We start from the raw sequence: 11,528 nt of genomic DNA, 5'->3' as shown, positions 1-11,528 counted from the left end.
CTATTCATGATGATCAATGATGAACAAGTGTGATTTCTCTTTTTAATCTGTGGCTGAAACTTGTAACTAGTTTTTCTCCCTCATACTAACTCAAAATGTGATGGTTTTTTTCCTAAAATTTTCTAAAATCATGCTATATCATTTTATTCTAGTCATCTATCTTTGTCACTAATTTTGGACAATTCAAATTTCCAATTTCAGAAAATGACAACTTCAAATCTGATTTTTAACTATTAAATGATTTCAGCTGTAATGGTAATGAATACCAATGTTGTATAACTCGTCAAGATCCATAACTTATATTTTGGTCATCTTTTTATTTGACCAAATTTAGATAGTTTAAATTTTGAATTTCAATAAATATCAACTTCAAATAAGATTTTGAAACCTTAAATGGTTTCAAATAAGAAAGTCATGAACATAGAATTTGTAGAACTCATCAAGATGTAAAACTTATATTTTGGTCATCTTTTTATTTGACCAAATTTGAATAGTTCAAATTTTGAATTTCAATAAATGTCAACTTCAAATAAGATTTTGAAACCTTAAATGGTTTCAAATAAGAAAGTCATGAACATAGAAGTTGTTGAACACATCACTATCTACAACTTTTATTTTGGTCATCATTTCATTTGACCAAATTTGAACAGTTAAAATTTTAAATTTCAATAAATGACAACTTCAAAAAAGATTTTGAAACCTTAAATGATTTCAACTATAAAAGTTGTGAACATAAAAGTTGTCGAACTCATCACTATCTATAACTTTTATTTTGGTCACTTTTTCATGTTTTATTTTGGTCACTTCTTCATGTGACAAAGTATTAGTAAACATTGTTCACAAATTCACATATGACTCATAGTTTCATGAACTATACGAGAGACATGTTGATTTGTGAACAATGTTTACTATCACTTTATCAGATGGAGAAATGACCAAAATAAAAGTTGTAGATCTTGATGAGTTATACAACTTTGACATTCATCACTTTTTTATCTAAAATCATTTAATAGTTAAAAATCTCGTTAGAACTTATCATTTTTTAAAATTAGAAAATTTGAATTGCTCAAACTTTGTCAAATGAAAAGAATGACCAAATCAATATAGTAACTTGATAGGGAATGGTTTTAGAAAATTTTAGGAAAAAATCATCATATTTGGAGTTAATATGAGGGAGAAAGACTAGTTACAAATTTTACCTAGAGATTAAAAAGAAAAATCAGAACTGTTCATGATGATCAATGATGAACAAGTGTGATTTCTCTTTTTAATCTATGGCTGAAACTTGTAACTAGTTTTTTTTTCCTCATACTAACTCCAAATGTGATGGTTTTTTTCTAAAATTTTCTAAAATAATGCTCTATCATTTTAGTCTGGTCATCTATCTTTGTCACTAATTTTAGTGAACAATTCAAATTTTGAATTTTAGAAAATGATAACTTCAAACCTGATTTTCAACCATTAAATGATTTCAGCTATGAAGGTGATGAATACCAAAATTGTATAACTCATCAAGATCAAAAACTTATATTTTGGTCATTTCTTCATTTCATAAAGTGTTAAGTGCTTGTTTTAAGTGTTTCAATAGTAGTCCAAACACATGCATAAATGTAGTCTCACACACATACATAAATCTGTAGTCTCACACATATACATAAATATATAGTCTCACACACATGCATAAATAAAGTCTTACAAACATGTACACTTACACAAACACTCCACGTTCAACAACTAGCTAGCCCGCTGTAACGACTTTTCTCTTGACTCATTTTTGTTCCCATGGCAATATGTCTTTGGGCAGGTTATTTTCCACAACACTGATCTTCTTAGGAAAGTCTGTGAATAGCGGCATCTCATCATAGTTATTGTAAGCTTCAACATCGTCCACGCCATCAACTCTGATAATGTGCTGCTTCCCAGAGGCAACCACGTGCTTTGTCTTTTTCTTCGGAGGGAGGTTACTTTGTGGGTCAGGCATATAGAAAACTTGTGCGACACGTGAAGCGAGCACCCAAGGGTCATCTTGGTAGCCTAGATTCTCAAGGTCCAGGACTCTCAATCCGATCTCGTTTAGTTGGTGTTGTTTGATCTAGCGACATTGAAATAGGGCCACCATTATATCCCTTTTATAGTCAAGTTCCCATATCTCTTCAATGATGCCAAAGTATTAGATCTTTCACCCCACTCCATCGAGAGCTTCTATTCGAATGCCGTTATTTTGGTTCACATATTTACTATCCTTTGCGTGGGTATAGTACGTATACCCATTGATGTCATAAGCATTCCAAGATATCACTTGTCTTGATGGCCCCTCCGCCAACCTACTGATGGTAATAGAGTCTATGGTTTCTCCAAGCGGTATGTTTTGGTCCTTCAACCATGTAGTTAGTCGTTGCTTGTGCTATTTCATGACCCAATCATCGGAACGACCATTTTTCTCTGCCATAATGATAGCCAAGTGTTCATCAATGTATGGTTGCACCAGTTGTGTACTCTGCAAGACATTGTAATGCGCCTGACTCACCTCTTTTAATCATGGTTGATGAACACTTGTCTACCACTTGTGCCCTTCCTAGCCAGCCTACCCTTGTGACGAGAATCGAGTTTACCAATTCTTTTATGTACTTTTAGGTACTCTTGATAGCACTCGATGACTTCTTCAGTACTGTAACCCTCTATCATGGAGCCCTTTGGGTATGCTCGATTATGCACATATTGACTTAGAACCAACATGAACCGCTCGTAGGACCACATTTCATGCAAGTAGCAAGGGCCCAACGCCTGTATCTGATGAACCATGTGAATCATGAGATGTGGCATTATATCAAAAAAAGCAGGAGGTAAACACATCTCTAGTTGATTTTGTGTCTCCACCATAAATTCATGTAGGTCACTTAGCTCTTGCTTGCCAATCATCTTCTATGAGATCTTCAAAAAGAAGTAGCATATGCGGGTGATGGCCATTTTTCAAGAACTATGGCTTTATAGCCCTAATTGCAATAGGTAGAAACAGTATCAGCATCACATGACAATCGTGAGCCTTGCAGTGTATTATTAACAAGTCCTTCATCGACATTAGCTTCTTCACATTCGTTGAAAACCCAGTTAGGGCTTTGACCCCCATTAGGAAAGTGCATATAGCTCTCTTCTCTTCTGGTGTTAGGTTGAAGCACGCCATGGGCAGAGTGTATTTTCCATTAGCCTCAGGTACTGGGTGAAGCTGTGGCATCACATTTAGCTGCACCATGTCTTTCTGTGATTTCAGACCATCCTTTGACTTGCCTGTGTCCATCAAGGTAGCAATGAGACTCTCAAAGACATTCTTCTGCACGTGCATAGCATCAATGGCATGGGGGACCTCCAAGTCTAGCCAATAAGACAGATACTGAAAGAAGATCGATTATTTCTGGAAATGTATGCCTTCGACATGAGGTGTGCTTCTATCTCTGTTTGTCCCATCCGGATTCTTCTTTCCATAGACGACGCGTATGTTTTTAACCATTCTGTACATGTGTTCTCCGTTATGACGTCTCTCTGGAGGGGGTTCAATCTCCGGGGTGTTGTCATAAAATCTAAAAAATACTTTGTTGCGGTACTTGTGACTTGTCTTTAAGAAGCGTCGGTTCCTTAGATAAACTATCTTCTTGGATGCATCCAGGAACACCCATGAAGTACTATCCAAGTAAACCAAGCATCCCATCTTCCCTTTGATCTGTCCTGACAAAGCAAACAACACTGGGTAATCATTGGTAGTAACAAATATTATTGCTCAACATATGAAGTCCTCCTTTTGGAACGCATCGTACATCGGCTCCCCATGCCTCCATAGCCTCTTCATTTCTTGCATCAAAGGCTTGAGGAACACGTCTATATCAATGTCTAGTTGTTTAGGGCCAGGAATAAGAATAGTGAGGAGAAGATACTTTCTCTTCTGACACAACCACGTTGGGATGTTGTACATGGTCAAGATCACTAGCCAAGTGCTGTGGTCACTCATCCTCTCATTGAAGGGATTCATTCCATCGATGCTCAAGCAAAACCGTATATTCCTTGGGTCATCGCTAAATTCTTTATACTTCTCATCGATCCTTTGCCACTGACTACAATCAGCTGGGTGTTTAATCTTATCATCATCCACCTTGCGCTCATCATCCCACCATGTCATGAGTGCGGCTTCTTTAGGGTTTAGGAAGATATGTCTCAAGCGATCGGTCACTAGCAGGTACCACATTACCAAGGCAAGAATTCTTCTCTGCTTTGCATTGTTGCCTAATAGAGTGTCCTCTAGGGGCTAAGATTCTTGTACCACCTTTTTTGGACCTTTTTTATTCCTCTTTTTCCCCGTGGATGCTTTGTCCCCACCATAAATGTCATTGTTCTTGTACCGGCCGACCCCACACCAGGGACATTTATCCATTGACTTGAATGTTTTGCCACGAAAAAGTATACAGTGGTTGGGGCATGCATGGATTTTTTTCAACCCCCATTGTCAATGGACTTATGACCTTCTTCGCTTGGTATGTGTTGGCGGGAACTGAGTTTGGTTGTGGCAGCATCCATGGTAGGAGACACAATAGATCATTGAAACTACAGTCTGACCAGCCGTACTTAGCCTTCAGAATGAGTAGCTCAAGCACAAAACGTAGCAATGTCTAATGTGTCGAACAACCCTTTTCAACATCATACACAATCTCCTTCGATGCTTTTGTCACCCTTTCTAAATTTTCTAGACCTTTCGGGCACTTTAGTAAAATCTCTAGTCCAAGGGCTCGAATCATGTCCTCCAAATCATCTTCATCCCCGACACGTGCTCCACCATCATTAGTGGCACCACCTTCGTCGTTACCATCCCAACCACCAACATCACCACCTTATGCATTGCCAAACTCGGAATCCATTCGTGCATCAAGCTCTGCTGAATATTGGGACAGGGATTCTAGGGTTTCGTCGTCGTATTCCTCCTCATCCTCATCGTTAACAACAACTGTTTCACTATGATGAATCCACACTGTGTAGTCCTCAACAAATCCTCGCATAATCAAATGTGATTTGATGATAGTCACATCTATTCATGCCATACGATTTTTGCAATCTTTACAGGGACAAATAATTGTATCCTTATTGTCTGTCAACGTCGTTGCATGTTTCTTTGCGGCTTCAATAAATTTATCCACCCCTTCACGGAAACCTACCTTGAACCTTAATGAACCATACATCCAAGAGTTCCTGTACTCCATCTTTTACAACAACAACAAAACAAACATTAAAGGACTACTTATTCATATATATATAAATGAATCAAATTAATAATTACTTGAGAATAATTGTATATACTTCAGATATATATGAATATAAATCAAATATAATTACATGAAGCATACAAACACACCATGGTGGAGAAAAATTAATTAATGGCCCATTTATCCATAAATAATTAAAATACATATTTGTTGATTACAATAAACAATTTCAAAGTCAACAATTATATTTTACCCAATATCTTTCATGCAAACCCTAGTCCAATTTCATCAAACATAAATTTACAAAAATAAAATTAATAAAAAAACTAAACCCTAGATCTAGATCTACATGCACATGATACATCCATAAAACTAATTAATTGTTCACTAAAATCAAGAAACATGGACCAAATAAGGGTATGATCTTGTTCCCCTACCTAATATACCCAAGTACATTCAAAACTTGGATCTAATTTGCTTCATAAGTAGCTCATGCACCATAGAAGAGAGAGAAAAGAAAAATTCTAATTACTCACTAACCAAACATTAAAACTTCAAAAAAAAGTGTGGAATAGCATTTTTTACCTTCTACAACCTCTCCACCAAAGGATTTGAGACCAAAACCTTTCTCCCTTAGTAGAGCAATTTTTGGGAGGTGCCCAAGGCCTCCCCACCTTTCTTTTATGGGTTGGAGTAAGTGACCCGAGAAGGAGGAAGGTGCTGTAGTTTTTTTATACGTGGGTCATTTGTAGGGGCGGCTGTTGATTGAGCCACCCCTACAAATAGCAAGTATTTATAAGTGGGGCATTTGTAGGGGCGGCTCAATCACTAGCCGCCCCTACAAATAGCAACACCGGGGGCGGCTGATGAGTGAGCCACCCCTACAAATCCGATCCATTTGTAGGGGCGGCTCGTATCACTAGCCGCTCCTACTGTTTTATTTGTAGGGGCGGCTCTATCACCAGACGCCCCTATAAAGAATTTCCCCTATTGCTACAAACCATTTTTCACGTAGTGCCAAACTCTTTTAGGTTTGATAAAATTTATAGAGAAGAGTAATATTATAAGATCACTGTATAAAAAAACGCAACATCAAAATATAGTTGAAAACAGTTGGTCTAATAATGTTTGTGTAAGGTCGTACACATTATTGTTCTTTTTCTATAGTAGAATCTTACCTAGCATACATATTCGTGCATTGCGAAAAAATGTACAACTTGTTGTGTTATCTGTTCTCATGTGTCTTGGAATCAGACTCTGTTCTATAACTGAATGCATGCTATTCTAACTCCTATAAGTTTGAGTTGTGAGTTTGACTCATGGACTGGACAATTAACAAATTATAACTTTTACATCAAATTCATCGCATGCTACTACTCTTAATAAAATTAGACATGACTCTTATGCTCGATGGCGTGAAGGAATAGACGGACTTGCGAGAGAGTGAAGGACGAACAGTCGTCCTTAATAAAAAAGACTACATGCCCCAGAGGTGGAGTTTGGTCAAGGAGGCCAATTAAAGATATATGGCACGCCGAATCGGCGACCTCCCAGAGTGGCCACGTACGTTCTATTTAGTTGGTGCGTTAGATAGAAATTTCATGGCTCAGATGAAGCGCGTCACAACCGGCTTTCCTCCATGCGTTCGGCAGTGGATAGATGAAACAACTGAACGCATTCAATGAAGTACGGCTTCCCTGGTGATTGTACGCGGCACGTAAATGGACGGTGGCGCGTAGCAGGGGACGGTGGATTCTCGTCATGCATGGCCGGTGCCTAATTAGCATGATGGTCGGCACGTATGCGAGTACACGTGCGTGCATGCTGCTGGGTCTTGCTTGCTTTGCATGCATGCAAAATATAAAGGCACGCCGAATCGGCGGCCTCCCAGAGTGTCCACGTACGTTGTGCGTTAGATAGAAATTCCACGACTCAGATAAAGCGCGTCACAACCAGTCTTCCTTCATGTATTCAGCGGTGAATAGATCAAACAAGTAGACGCATTCAATGAAGTAGATGAAAAATTAAATAGCCATGCAAGAACAATGTACTTTGCATGCCGAAAGATATAGAGGCGTTGATAGAGCTGGGCTCCACCATGGTCCTCTCGTGTAAAATGATGCTCCTTCCTTTTTCTGTGTCGTGTAAATGGCAGGCGGCGGCAGCTCCGCCTGCTCCTCTACTCTCTCCCTCGCTCTCAACAGCGGCGCCAAGCGCAAGCGCCTTGCGCTCACCCAGCTGCCCACGCACCCCAACACCGTGCACGACGACGGCGACGATAAGCCCGTCACGAAGCAGCAGCACCTCCTCCTCCCCGCCACCGAGGCCAAGCCTAAGGCAGCGCCCGCGCCTGCCGCCGCCGCCGCCACCTCTGATGGCGAGGAGGGGGAGGATCCGCAACTCTACAAGCCCTATGCGTCCGACATCTACTCCTACCTCCGCTCCATGGAGTCGTAGGCCAAGCGCCGCCCCGCCACAGACTACATCGCGGTGGTGCAGTTCGACGTCTCGCCCAACATGCGCGCCATCCTCGTCGACTGGCTCATCGAGGTCGCCGAGGAGTACAAGCTCGTCTCCGACACGCTCTATCGCACCGTCTCCTACATTGACCACTTCCTCTCCGCCAACGCACTGAACAGGCAGAGGCTGCAGCTCCTCGACGTCTTTGCCATGCTCGTCGCATCGTAAGCAATCGATCCGTTAAAATCTCATTCTTCCACAGTTCAAGAACCGAGCTCCATTTCTCATGTGCTGGGTCCGATTCGAATCGATGCAGCAAGTATGAGGAGATCAGCCCGCCCAATGTGGAGGATTTTTGCTACATCACCGATAACACCTACACCAAGCAGGAGGTGTGTGTGCTCATCCTCTCTATATGATTTGAACGCGATTTGTCTCTGGATCTTGCCACTGATTTATAGCAAAATGTTAATTGATCTGTTCTTCGGGATCTGTAGGTAGTTAAGATGGAGAGTGATATACTGAATGTCCTCAAGTTTGAGGTGGGCAATATCCTACTCCCAAGACGTTTCTGAGGTAGATCACAAACCAAATCAATCTGAAGTGCTATCCCAATCCTTGTTTGCCAGAATGAATCTATTTCTAAATTTTATGTGCCCTTTACTTTCTGTTTCCTAGGATGTTCATCAGATCTGCCCAAGCAAACAACAATAAGGTACTTTCACCTGTGAGATTTGTTGCATTTCAACAATAAAGTCTGTTTCCGTTCGAATACCCGCTGCTTGTGTACGTCGTTGTCTGATCCATTATGTTGTGATTCATATTGCAGTATCCTAGCCTCCAGCTAGAGTTCCTGGGTGGCTACCTTTGTGAGCTGAGCTTGCTGGACTATAGTTTGCTTTGCTTCTTGCCGTCACTTGTTGCAGCCTCGGTGGTGTTTGTTGCAAGGCTCACCCTTGATCCAGACACCCATCCCTGGGTATGATATTATCCAAATCATTCATGTCTCATTGGTTACCAAACACCACCAACTCATTTTGTTATGTACGGTTGCAGAGCAAGAAGATGCAGACGCTAACCGGCTACAAGCCATCTGAGTTGAAGGACTGTGTTGCTGTCACAGCCAGCCAGGGTGCTATATACCGCAGCCAGTGGCATGGAGGGCAGCCGAACACGCTAAAAATCTTAGAATTGCATGCTTCTTGAAAGGATGTTGGATTGGTCAACATGGATGCCTATAAGACAATTTCCTTGGTTGCAGAATGCTCTCTGTGATGGATGTATCAATGATTTTTTTTGTGACAGAGGAACTATAATGTTCCTTGCATGAAGTGGTTCAGCAACAATGTCGGTGATATTGATCAATTGATAAGAGAATTATAGTGTGTTCTTTTTGTATGTTACATATCTTTAAATATAGATTAAGTTTCAGTTGTCCTATATGTGTTTTAGGTTTTGTCAGCTATCTTGTGACCAGTGTTATTAATGTGTTAAGTTTGTAATCTTCAAACATCTCGGATCTACTTTGTACTTTTGTTTCATATGTCGTTATTTATAATCAATTGTACTTTTACTAAAAAAAACTGTGGTGCCAGCTGCACGCTAATCACTAGTGCCTCATGAGTTGTGACTGGATTCGGCTCGACAATGCATGGCGATTTAGCCCACCGGCGGATGAAAGTTGCCGGTCTGTTTTTTTCACTCAACCACGTTAAGGCACACTCATGTACTGATACACATATCTCTACGCATGACAACTGATCCACGAGCTACGTACATACACACTACGACATTCCTAAGGCTACCATCGCATTCTGCGACATCATCTCGTCGGTTTTCATGTCCATGGATCCCATACACATTGACGAACCAAGCACCTTGAGTTGTATATGCAAATTCATTCGAGAAAAAGTTTACTCTCGGGATTTTCAGAGACATGCCTCTTAACATGGCTGTTCTGTAAATGCCCATTTATAGAGACGGCTAAATTAAGGTTGTCGGGTACCATGAAACGGGGTACCCCGAGCGCACACCACGAGAGGCACTAAAATCCCGACAACGGCAAAGTTAGAGGGAAATCCATGGGCTCATAACCAGCCCCGTCCAAGCCCACCCGGATCTCTGCGTCGCCTCAGGCCTCTCACGGGAGGTCTCGGCAAGGAGACGCAATCTCCGCCTCGCGCGAGACCTCTCGCGAAAGGCCTCGGCAAGGAGCTCCGCCTCGCGCGAGGCCTCTTGCGGAAGGCCTCGGCAAGGATCTCCGCCTCGCGCGAGACCTCTTGCGGAAGGCCTCGGCAAGAAGCTCCGCCTCGCGCGAGACCTCTTGCGGAAGGCCTCGGCAAGGAGACCAATCTCCGTCTCGCGCGAGGCCGGCTTATCCGTAAACCGTAGCCCCCGCCTCGGCTGGTCTTCCCGACAGCACGTCACGTCCCATTAATACGTCAACCACTCCCGCAATCTCAGCCGGACGACGGCTCGACACCGTGGAATGGCCGACGGGACATGAGGTCGCATCAGCGCCATACCGGCTGGGACAGGGCGCGGCGGGGATTACCGGCCACTGTACTTTGACGCTGTGCCCACGATCTGCGCCCGCACTACACTGTGCCCCGCGATCCCCGCAAACAACACGACGTGGGCAGCCCAGCCCGGGTCATCACCGCCCCCGAACCAGCACACCAGATCAATCGCTCTCTCCGGGCCTCGGCACTCTGCACCAAGGTCTCGGCTATCTCAGGATTCGTGTCTGCCGAGACCCCCCCACTGCGGTGCGGCCTCGGCGCCAACCGAGCCTCGGCCTCGCGCACAGTCAGTCCACAGCGACTCGCATGCTGACCGCCGCACTCGCCCCGAGGCAGTCCTGGAGCTCCCATGATGCACAAGATCGGATGTGACCTACACGCCGCCCCAGTATTCCAAGAACGGACCACTCCGATGGCCACGCCGCCACAGGAACAGGCTACATGGCGACCACGCCGCCTCTGTTCGCACGACGCCATATAGTTAGCACATGTACTGTCCTTGTCCTCCCTTCAACTATAAAAGGAAAGGACCTGGGCCATTTAGGGGGGACGGACGAAGAATAACACACATTTCCCTGCCGCCTGAGAGCAACGTCTCAAGCGACCCACATCACTCCCCGCCGAGACCTAGGACTAGCTCCCTCTCTCACCTAGTTTGTAACCCCCTACTACAAGCACTTCGGTGCAAGGAATACAAGATCGATCTCTCAGACTGGACGTAGGGCATCGATTGCCTGAACCAGTATAAACCTTGTGTCTCTTTGCATCACCATCCGGGATTAGGGGCACGCAGTTCACATTTACTGGTTGGTTGAGGACCCCCCCGGTCCGAAACACCGACAGTTGGCGCGCCAGGTAGGGGCCTCTGCGTGTCAGTTTCATCATCCCGGTAGGTTCCGGATGGCAGACTTCGTACGACCGCTGCGTCTCGGCACGGTGGTGTGGTTCGGGAGCCTAGAATTCATGTCCCTAGGGCATGAGTACGACATGGTACTTCTCACACCCCGAGCCCCACCTGCCGATGACGACGTCACGCATCGGCAGCCCAGGCGTAGGCGGCGCCCGGGCGGCCGTTCTCGCTGCGCTCGCCAGGCACGGCGTGAGCAAGATCATCCCAATGCCACGCAAACCCAGGGCGACTTGCCGCTCTCCGCCGGCACCCCACGACCAGCTGTTGGCACAGGGTCCCCGGTTGGGGATCTGTCTAGCCTGAGCATGGACAAGGGAAAAACGCCGGTGGTACCTGGCGACGCCCCGACATCAAGCTCCGCTCCACCAATCCCTAAGGAGCTATCTCCGGCAG

General features: G+C 43.9%; 1 pseudogene; it reads left to right on the top strand.

The window, feature by feature from the left end:
• Nucleotides 1-7,391: 7,391 nt before the first annotated feature.
• On the top strand, nucleotides 7,392-8,909 carry LOC136465789 (cyclin-A3-1-like; annotated as a pseudogene).
• The last annotated feature ends 2,619 nt before the right edge of the window (nucleotides 8,910-11,528 follow it).

This window comes from Miscanthus floridulus, chromosome 7, assembly GCF_019320115.1.
Source record: "Miscanthus floridulus cultivar M001 chromosome 7, ASM1932011v1, whole genome shotgun sequence".
Lineage (NCBI taxonomy): Eukaryota > Viridiplantae > Streptophyta > Magnoliopsida > Poales > Poaceae > Miscanthus > Miscanthus floridulus.
Note: the sequence above shows the minus strand (reverse complement) of the source record. Positions and strands in the feature narration are given on the sequence as shown.